Genomic DNA, 10,846 nt, shown 5'->3' on the forward strand with positions numbered 1-10,846 from the left:
TTCTGAACGCTGGGCTGCTGCCTGGCTGCTCCCCTCAGCAATCCATCCCACTGAGGTCACAAACAGAACCAGCTAGGCTCATCTGCATAAAAGGCAAGCGTGGTCACTTTTTGGTCTGACCGCAGCTCCTCTGGCCTTTCAGTGCGGCTTGCAGAAAATCAAGCAAACATACTTATTTATTTGTCTGTTCTATACCATCTATGTGCTGCTGGATTGTAAAAACTAAAATGAAACCTTGCAGCGGTTTACCCCCCCCCCCAAAAAAAAGAGGAGAAAATAATGTACAATTATCCATAGTAAGAAAAATCAACAATAATGGAAAACTTTTTAAAAATTAAAACACTGATAGACTGAAAACTGATTGAAATCCACAGCAAAGCTTTCTCTATCACATTTGCACAAAACCCAGGAAGCTTGCACAAGCTAACACTGATATTAGACCACATTTCGTCTTTATTTAGCCTTCTTCCTGATGTGTTTATGGAGGTGTTATATAACAACAAGCATTCCTCTTTGTTGGCTTGCGATCTGCTGACACATTTCATGGATAACCATTCCTTCATCCCACACTTTTCAATTGTCAAGGTGGGGGTTGGAATCAGGGGTTGATCTACACACGGGGGGCACTATAAATAAGTCAGAAATTAGATCGTTATAACAAAAGAGGGGGAAACCTATCAGGAATTGTGTATAAAAATTTCCTGCTCACTTGTGCCATCTGGTGTTGCATGTTTATAGCGCATTCAGATCATCATTTCTTTACTAATGTAGCTGAGTCCCCGGTCAACAATAATTCACAAGGTGTCAGTGAAGATGACTCTTTATTCAAAGAAACAAAACAGCTCAAGATTAGTTAGCGCAGCAACACTTCCCATCAGATCTTACCCCAGTCCCTTCCCAAACAATCTGAGGCTCCTTTATCTTGTCCATCTTTGCTCCGCCCTCTTCATACCTCTTTGGGTTCTGGGAGACCAGTGGGGAGTGGAGCTGGTCGCCGCAGGAGGGGGAAGACCCCCTGGCTTCTTCAGCTCATAGGGCTGCCATATTTTGAAGAGCAAAAAAGAGGACACATTTGCCGACTTCTACTTTTAACTATGGATGACGACTCTCATTTTAAATACCCCTGCTATATGTAGGCTATAGAAGCTGTGATGTATTGCTGGTACCAATGTTCTTAACTTTCAACAACAAAATAATAATAATAATAATAATAATAATAATAATAATAATACATATTGCTCCTTCACTTGCCACATGAAAGTACCTTGGTGAAAATAAGTGTGCACAGAACAATTTATTAAACTGTTTAACATGTACATATGGGCTCTCTTTAAGGTCAGGGGGGGTGTTAACTCTTGCCCTCCCAGACTCCTCCTCGAAGATCTTGTAACTGAGCCAGCATCCTTTGACTTCAGCCACAAGAGAAGGGATTTTTACAGGATGGAGATGCTTTCAGATGTTGCTCTGTTGTGATTCTCTGCTGCAGACTAGCTTAGCCGGGTGCCTTAGATCTGAGTCTAATGCACTAGACAATTTTTCTTGGGTTACTGTAAACAAAACAAAACAACCTGGACATTTTGCCAAATTTTATAAATCCGCCCGGAGAGAAATTTTAATCCTCTAAAAGAGGACGAGTCCTGGGAAAAGAGGACATATTGCAACCCTCAGCAGCCTGCCTCCACTTTGCGTCTTGGCCCCCCTTCTCTTTAGCCTCTGCTTCTGCCCCTGGTTCTGGACTGCTCTCTGCCACGGCCTCTTCCTGCTCACTAAACCTTGTTGCCTCTTCAGCTTCCGACACCTCCACTTCCCATTCTGCTCCCTCTTCTCCCTCTGACCATTGTCATCCCACCACCAATCCCCTGGCTCTGAGCCTTCTTCCCTTGGGGGTTCCCTAGCTGGTGTCTATGCCCACGCCCACCCCCTGTGTCTAACCAGTCCGTGACATCAATACATTGATCTATCACTTTCCAAACTACAAGTCTGCTTTTTCGAAGCAGGTAAATAAAAAGTGGATTTGCTTGAATCCACTTTAACTGCACAGATCTGAAGTTCATATATACAGTTCAATTCCTTCTGCAAAACACCAGCAATGTGTCTAGTGCCACCTTCAGATGGTTAAAAGGATACGTTGAACTGGGCTGAAATGTGGAAGACGCATGCAGCTCTGTTGCCATCTTGTGTCCATAAGGGGGGAAAGCACAAAGAGCAAAAAAAAAAAAACCCAAATCCCACAAATCCTTAATTAGAGCTGTCAAGCTTCTGTAAAAGTGGATTCGCTCTGTCTCGGGCACCAGGTACATTTTCTTCCCCCCATGATCAGACTTGGGAGAAACCAGTGTTGCAAGGTTCAAGCAAACGCAGGCTATTATCCAGGGGTGTTTCATCTGTTTCACTAGGCAAAAGGTCCTGAAATCCCACATTTTCCAAATCCGTTTGGTGCATTGGAATGGGAAACTAGCAAATGCCCCTCTTACATATGGAAAGTGGGTTGTCTGTTGGTCTCCCACTCCTTTGCACAGGGACCACACATTCTGCCTGTTTGCATTTTGGATCAGCAGATGCATTGCTCATTTTAAAAAACCTGCCCATGGATCCTTCGCAAGCAGCTCAGAAACCCACCAGACACTTCTTCTCTTATTATATATATATTCATACCCCCCACCTTTTGGTGGCGCTGTGGTCTAAACCACAGAGCCTAGGACTTGCCGATCAGAAGGTTGGCGGTTCAAATCCCCGCGACAGGGTGAGCTCCCGTTGCTCGGTCCCAGCTCCTGCCGACCTAGCAGTTCGAAAAAAGTGCAAGTAGATAAACAGGTACCGCTCCAGCAGGAAGGTAAACAGCGTTTCCGTGCGCTGCTCTGGTTCACCAGAAGTTGCTTAGTCATGCTGGCCACATGAACCGGAAGCTGTACACCGGCTCCCTCGGCAGGTAAAGCGAGATGAGCGCCGCAACCCCAGAGTCGGCCACGACTGGACCTAATGGTCAGGGGTCCCCTTTACCTTTACCTAATATAGTAGACAGATAATATAAGGATTTATACAATTTTACAGTATGCAGAGAACAAAATGTGTTGAGAAATCAGAGAGAGGAGCTGAGAGAAGTCTTGTGAAGCGAGGGTTCGTTGGGGAGGTGGGAAATAATGAAGATCAAGGGAAGTAATAGTGGCACTGTATTCTGCTCTGGTCAGACCTCACCTGGAGTACTATGTCCAGTTCTGGGCACCACAGTTCAAGAAGGACACTGACAAACTGGAACGTGTCCAGAGGAGGGCAACCAAAATGGTCAAAGGCCTGGAAACGATGCCTTATGAGGAACGGCTAAGGGAGCTGGGCATGTTTAGCCTGGAGAAGAGGAGGTTAAGGGGTGATATGATAGCCATGTTCAAATATATAAAAGGATGTCACATAGAGGAGGGAGAAAGGTTGTTTTCTGCTGCTCCAGAGAAGCGGACACGGAGCAATGGATCCAAACTACAAGAAAGAAGATTCCACCTAAACATTAGGAAGAACTTCCTGACAGTAAGAGCTGTTTGACAGTGGAATTTTCTGCCAAGGAGTGTGGTGGAGTCTCCTTCTTTGGAGGTCTTTAAGCAGAGGCTTGACCACCATATGTCAGGAGTGCTCTGATGGTGTTTCCTGCTTGGCAGGGGGTTGGACTCGATGGCCCTTGTGGTCTCTTCCAACTCTATGATTCTATGATTCTATTCTATGATTCTATGAAGATGATACGTTTTGAAATTTTGTTATGTTGAAATTGTTAATAATTTTTTTGTAATAATAATAAAGCACTAAGGGGCAGGAGAGCTTCTTTTCCTTCCCCTTCAGTAACACAGACACAGGAGCCAATGATGGCTATGAACATAGATGGCTTTAAAAGAATCTTGGACAAATTCGTGGAGGAGAAGTCTATTGATGTCTGCTAGCCAAGAGGCCTATCTTCTGCATCCACAGCAGCAAATGCTTCCAGATAACAATTGCTGGAAACCACAGGAGAGAAGAAGCCTCTTGTTTTTGGAACCTGCTTACCTGTTTCCCACAGGCACCTGGGCGGCTGCTGTGAGAAGAGGATTCTGGACTTAGATGGGCCCTTGGCCTGATCTAACAGCCAGGCTCTTTTAATGGAACCTCCAGGTCCAAATCAGTCTATCTGGACTCCTAGGTTATTAGGGGTATTTGGCCACTGTGAAAACAGGATGCTGGCCTAGAAGGGACCTTGGCTTGGTCCAGCAGGTTCTGCTTATATATTCCTAAGGAACTGAAAAATGAAGAACTTCTCTCTCGCCTCTGAAGAGGGCTCCATTACCAAATCCTGGAAAACTTTCAATCTCAGTAATCTGGACTGCTTGTACTTCAGCGTTTGCCAGATTTCGCTCCTTGAAAAGGTCTCTCATAAACTAAAAGTATCTGAAGTGAAGAGTTCAAATGAGTGCTATTTGGCTGCGTGGCACAATTTCGTTTCTTATACAAATATTGAGGCACACAGTCGCTCAGTCTCACCGGTATAAGCAAACGCCTGGTTCATTTAAGATTTGATAGAATGTATACTTGTAATTAGGGACGCGGGTGGTGCTGTGGGTTAAACCACTGGGCCTAGGGCTTGCCGATCAAAAGGTCCCCGCGATGGGGTGAGCTCCTGTTGCTCGGTCCCAGCTCCTGCCAACGTAGCAGTTCGAAAGTACCTCAAAGTGCAAGTAGATAAATAGGCACCACTCCAGCGGGAAGGTAAACGGCGTTTCCATGCTCTGCTCTGGTTCGCCAGAAGCGGCTTAGTCATGCTGGCCACATGACCCAGAAGCTGTACACCGGCTCCCTTGGCCAATAAAGTGAGATTAGCGCCGCAACCCCAGAGTCAGCCACGACTGGACCTAATGGTCAGGGGTCCCTTTAACTTTAGCTTTTATACTTGTAATAATGATGGCGCTCACTGGTGGAGAAAACTTTTAGTTGTACATATATTTGCAATCAAGCGTTTTTTTTAATGAAATGAATAATAAAGCAATAAGATTTATTGTGAAATCCCTCTTCATCCTGGAGAAGAGTGACTAGTGGGGTGCCACAGGGTTCTGTCTTGGGCCCGGTCTTATTCAACATCTTTATCAACGACTTGGATGATGGACTCAAGGGCATCCTGATCAAATTTGCAGATGACACCAAACTGGGAGGGGTGGCTAACACCCCAGAAGACAGGATCACACTTCAAAACGACCTTGACAGATTAGAGAACTGGGCCAAAACAAACAAGATGAATTTTAACAGGGAGAAATGTAAAGTATTGCACTTGGGCAAAAAAAATGAGAGGCACAAATACAAGATGGGTGCCACCTGGCTTGAGAGCAGTACATGTGAAAAGGATCTAGGAGTCTTGGTTGACCACAAACTTAACATGAGCCAACAGTGTGACGCGGCAGCTAAAAAAGCCAATGCAATTCTGGGCTGCATCAATAGGAGTATAGCATCTAGATCAAGGGAAGTTATAGTGCCACTGTATTCTGCTCTGGTCAGACCTCACCTGGAGTACTGTGTCCAGTTCTGGGCACCACAGTTCAAGAAGGACACTGACAAACTAGAACGTGTACAGAGGAGGGCAACCAAAATGGTCAAAGGCCTGGAAACAATGCCTTATGAGGATCGGCTAAGGGAGCTGGGCATGTTTAGCCTGGAGAAGAGGAGGTTAAGGGGTGATATGATAGCCATGTTCAAATATATAAAAGGATGTCACATAGAGGAGGGAGAAAGGTTGTTTTCTGCTGCTCCAGAGAAGCGGACACGGAGCAATGGATCCAAACTACAAGAAAGAAGATTCCACCTAAACATTAGGAAGAACTTCCTGACAGTAAGAGCTGTCCGACAGTGGAATTTGCTGCCAAGGAGTGTGGTGGAGTCTCCTTCTTTGGAGGTCTTTAAGCAGAGGCTTGACAACCATATGTCAGGAGTGCTCTGATGGTGTTTCCTGCTTGGCAGGGGGTTGGACTCGATGACCCTTGTGGTCTCTTCCAACTCTATGATTCTATGATTCTATGATTCTATGATTCTATGATTCTATGATTCTATGATTCTATGATTCTATGATTCTAAGATAGATGGGACCAGGCTATTTCCCTGGCCCACCAAACTTAATCTGCCAGCCCCCAGACCCTTCCCCATTCACCCTCATGGAGCAGCCTCCGCTGGACGGCTTTAGACAGACAGCACTACAGACTGGGCAACTCATATTTCCCAAAGCGCCGTGTATTCAAATTCACCCTTTATTGAGCTGGAGATTGCAGGAAGGAGGTTGCCGCTCTCAATGTCTCCTCTCCCTCGAAGATGAAGGCCAAAGGCACGAGGAGGACGAAGTAGAAGAGGAAGAGGGAGCTGTAGGAGAGGAAGTAGAGGAAGCCCAAGCACACCACGATGTCCAGGAACTCCTCAAAGCGGGCAAATAGGTCCATGGCAGGGAAGGCGGCAAGGGGCAGCTTCTCCCAAGGTGTCAGGGCGTCCCTGGAGGTGGAGACATCAGGGAAGAGGCTGGAGTAAAAAGCCTACCATGGCGCCTCAGGCTCTGGGCATAACACCAAAGGAGGAGCAGGGAGACCAGGAGTCTGGGAAGAAAGACCCCTGGATCACAGCAGTCAGGGCTGGCTCAAGACATCTTGACGCCTGAGGCGAAGGAGAAAATGGCATGTCCCGGCACACACACACTCCTGGTATTCAGGGGTACACTGCCCCTGAAAGTGGAAGCTCTATTTCTTCCCTTTTTGGCTCACCAACCTCACAGAGTCAGGCTCACACCCTATTCATATCTTAAATGTGCCCTTAAGACAGGATTTGTGAGGAAAGAGACAATGGGGAGGTTTCCCACTTTAACCTTGCAGAGAAAACATTTGCTCAGTTTGGGAATCAAAATGGTTCTAGGCCGGTCTTCCTGTGCTGATCTATGTACGTGCTTGGTTGGTACGCTTATGAATATTTAACATATATCTAAGACCTCAAAATTCCTATCACAATCACACTGCCCACCAGTCTGCCTCGGAGAACTTTGGACCCTCACCCGGCCCTTGCAGGATGCATGCTCAGGTTGCAGATTTCAACCCTTATCGGGGCAGAATTCTCATCATTTCCTTCCTGGCATGCACATAGCATCCTGCCACCTGCTCCCAAATCCCCACACTTCAAGCTGAATACAGTGGTACCTCGGGTTAAGAACTTAATTTGTTCTGGAGGTCCGTACTTAACCTGAAACTGTTCTTAACCTGAGGTGCCACTTTAGGTAATGGGGCCTTGTCGCGCCGCCGCCACGCGATTTCTGTTCTCATCCTGAATCAAAGTTCTTAACCCGAGGTACTATTTCTGGGTTAGCGGAGTCTGTAACCTGAAGCGTCTGTAACCTGAAGCATCTGTGATGCTGTATTGTTTTTAATATTCAGTTGGAATCTGCCCAGAGTGGCTGGGGAAACCCAGCCGGAAGGGTGGGGTATAAATAAATTATTATTATTATTATTATTAACCCGAGGTACCACTGTACAAGCCAAAGCCTGCCTTCAGGGATCACACTGTGAACTAAATGTAAGTAAACTTCTTGTTACTTTCAACGAAAGACTGTTGTGTCTTTATTCTTTTGAGAGGGATCAAAGGGGGATTTACCAGGAATAATCCAATTTGGGCAAGCCAGACTGGATTGCTTAACGAAAGAGATTCAAATGGATCTGCAAGCTAGCTTTCCGCTTTATAACGGGAATGTGCTCTGCTATTTGACTCACTAACATGAGTAAGGCTAATATTTAATCAATATATCCTCTCCCTACTATACACAACATTCCCACAGGAACTCCCTGTCTATCGAAATCAGGCAGGTGCCTTGGCTGTACTCATTTGAGCACCTACGAAAGACCCTTTTGTTTAAACCAGCCTACCCAGAAGTTTAAAAAGTTGGCGCTGTGAGTTGTGATCTATTTTTAGTCTGCTGATATTTCAACTTTTCAACAGTCTTAGATTATTGCTGTCGGTTTTTCTTATTGATAGTTTTATTCATAGGGTTGTAGAGTTGGACGGGACCCCTAGAGTCATCTAGTCTAGCCCCCTGAAATGCAGGAATCCTACTCAGAGCTGTCCCAGGTTGGGCTCTGAGAGGAATAATTCGTGTTGCTTTTTGATTGCCTTTTCAGAATAAATGTTGCTCTTATTAATTGCGCTCGGAGACAGGGAATAAATATTCATGTTGTGATGAAATCAGGTATGCCTGCTTTTTCGAATCACCCACTTGCAAGTGTATATTCTCAATAACATATTGCTGTTTCATCAGTTTTGCCCAGAATTTATTTTAAAAGGTCCTGGGACTTTAAATCTTAGGAACCAGTGTTTTACTTCTCACAGGCTTAAACCACCAACCTTCTGGTTAACAGCACTGACCCATTGCACCACACCTGTCTTATTCTTTTATCTTTTTTTTTTTTGTAAACCAGTTTAAGGTTTTTATTTTGTTTTTATTTACAACTAAGCGGCATATAAATTTTGCAAAATAAATTAGTAAGAGGGCATCTAAAACTATGGTTTCCCCAATAGTGGTGTATGGAAGTGAGAGCTGGACCATAAAGAAGGCTGATCGCCGAAGAATGGATGCTTTTGAATTATGGTGCTGGAGGAGTCTCTTGAGAGTCCCATGGACTGCAAGAAGATCAAACCTCTCCATTCTGAAGGAAATCAGCCCTGAGCGCTCCCTGGAAGGACAGATCCTGAAGCTGAGGCTCCAATACTTTGGCCACCTCATGAGAAGAGAAGACTCCCTGGGAAAAACCCTGATGTTGGGAAAGAAAGAGGGCACAAGGAGAAGGGGACGACAGAGGAAGAGATGGTTGGATAGTGTTCTCGAAGGTACCAGCATGAGTTTGACCAAACTGCGGGAGGCAGTGGAAAACAGGAGGGCATGGCGTGCTCTGGTCCAGGGGGTCACGAAGAGGCGGACACGACTAAATGACTAAACAACAACAACAAATACAAAGAGGGCATCTAAACACATTCAGAGTGCTTTTGACTCTCCGCCTGCCTCCTAGCTGCAGCTTGCTCTAAAATATCTGCAATTAGGATCTGTGGGCCTGCCTAGCACCCAGGGCTTACCTCCTTCAGAAACCGGGCATCTTCTCTTACGTCCTGCACCACCGAGTTGGCCTCATGCCCACTCCTTCATCACCCCCTCCTTTCCTTAGGTTGTGTTGCCTTTATTTTAAGGGCGCCAGAGTAGGTTCTGGGTGACTCCCACAGAGATAATGCACTGGGTTGCTTTGAGCATAGAAGAGTTCAGCATTTGCTCCCCTCTCCACCTTCCAGGCTTCATAGAGCAGAAAAGACCCCGCAATAAGACCAGATTTGGCATAAACAAGCCAAGTTGAGCATTGGCCACACCCAGGATTCCCTGCCAGGGGCTGCCTGTTCTGTGAACCTTCCCCTTGAAACATGACTTCATTGGGTGGGGAGTCTGCCTCTGATGTCATAAACTGGAGGAATTGCATCATGGCAATGCATCTCCACTTCTGTCCTTAAAAAGACAGGATTGGTTTGGACTCAGGAAGAACGTCCCTGGCTCAGCCTGTGATGGAGGACAATCCCCCAAATCTTTTTTCTTTCTCTGAAAGTGTTCGTGTCAGGGGGTGTGCAATGGTTTGTATTCAAGAGGAAGGTAACCCATCCAGGAGAAGCAAAACTCTGATCCTAAACCTCCTTTAGAGCCAGTGTGGTGTAGTGGTTAAGAGCGGTAGACTCGTAATCTGGGGAACCGGGTTCGTGTCTCCGCTCCTCCACATGCAGCTGCTGGGTGACCTTGGGCCAGTCACACTTCTCTGAAGTCTCTCAGCCTCACTCACCTCACAGAGTGTTTGTTGTGGGGGAGGAAGGGAAAGGAGAATGTTAGCCGCTTTGAGACTCCTTAAAGGGAGTGAAAGGCGGGATATCAAATCCAAATCCAAACTCTTTGCTTTGCACAGGGCAGAAACAAGACTTTATTTCACTCTGGTCAAAGACCCAGTTTGGCACACCCAGGCTGGGAGCCTTAATGGTGGCCCTCTGGAGGCTTCGCTCAGGGCAATTGTGGGAATGTTCAGGGGTGCAGGAGAGGATATATTGTCTGATTATAGCCTTTCCAACTCGTGTTAACAAGGTCACAGTTTAGCAGAGTAACATTCCCCTTTTTTTAAACTCACAGCGGATGTGTTTGCTCAGGCTCACTAAAGCCTCTATAATAACTGTTCTGGTATTTTTCCCTTATTCCCTCATAAAAGATAAGACACAACACAGTCTTCTATAAAACTATAAAATGAGTTTACTCACATTCTGTTCACAATCGGATCCCAGAAGGCAGACTTATCTTAGAAAAGTAACATACACCTGGAAACTATCTCATAAGGAGACAGTCCCTTTGTCCTCTCTTGGCCAAGAGAGCATCTTTGGCTAAGCAGATGTTGCTTCTTCAAGGCATGCAGTCAAAAAGAGAGAGATGGCTGCCCTGCCCTGTGCTTTTGTCGTTACCTGCACAGGTGAGGCCACGCCCACCTCTAGTCACATGCAGAGGAAGTCTGTCCCAGCCCAGAAGGAAACAAAGATTCCTTCCATGGCTGGACAAACATTCCTCCCCATGTGTAAACATGTTCACTCTAGGAATGTTGTACTTGACTGCTCTTGTGTTTCACATCCCACAGCAATCACCCAGGATATCTTCAGGAGAAGAAAAGTCTCAGGAGTAGTCACCACACAAATCCAGAGTCCCTGAGTGGCGCCTTGTACGCCTCCTTCTGGCAACTCCTGCAGCCAAGCTGGTCCCATCGTATTGTTCTGCTTTCCTTTGGACCCTGCCTTCTCAAGGATGTCCCCATTTTCA

At 46.0% G+C, this 10,846-nt stretch overlaps 1 long non-coding RNA gene across 1 annotated transcript; it reads right to left on the minus strand.

The window, feature by feature from the left end:
• Positions 1-1,532: 1,532 nt before the first annotated feature.
• Positions 1,533-10,501, minus strand: LOC310657749. Its single transcript, XR_014501894.1, has 4 exons — positions 10,300-10,501; positions 6,200-6,480; positions 2,663-2,768; positions 1,533-1,547 (listed from the first exon to the last, which is right to left on the minus strand). It is a non-coding gene; the product is annotated as an uncharacterized lncRNA (long non-coding RNA).
• Positions 10,502-10,846: the final 345 nt, after the last annotated feature.

This window comes from Podarcis tiliguerta (genome assembly GCF_965153285.1).
Source record: "Podarcis tiliguerta genome assembly, chromosome: 9".
NCBI lineage: Eukaryota > Metazoa > Chordata > Lepidosauria > Squamata > Lacertidae > Podarcis > Podarcis tiliguerta.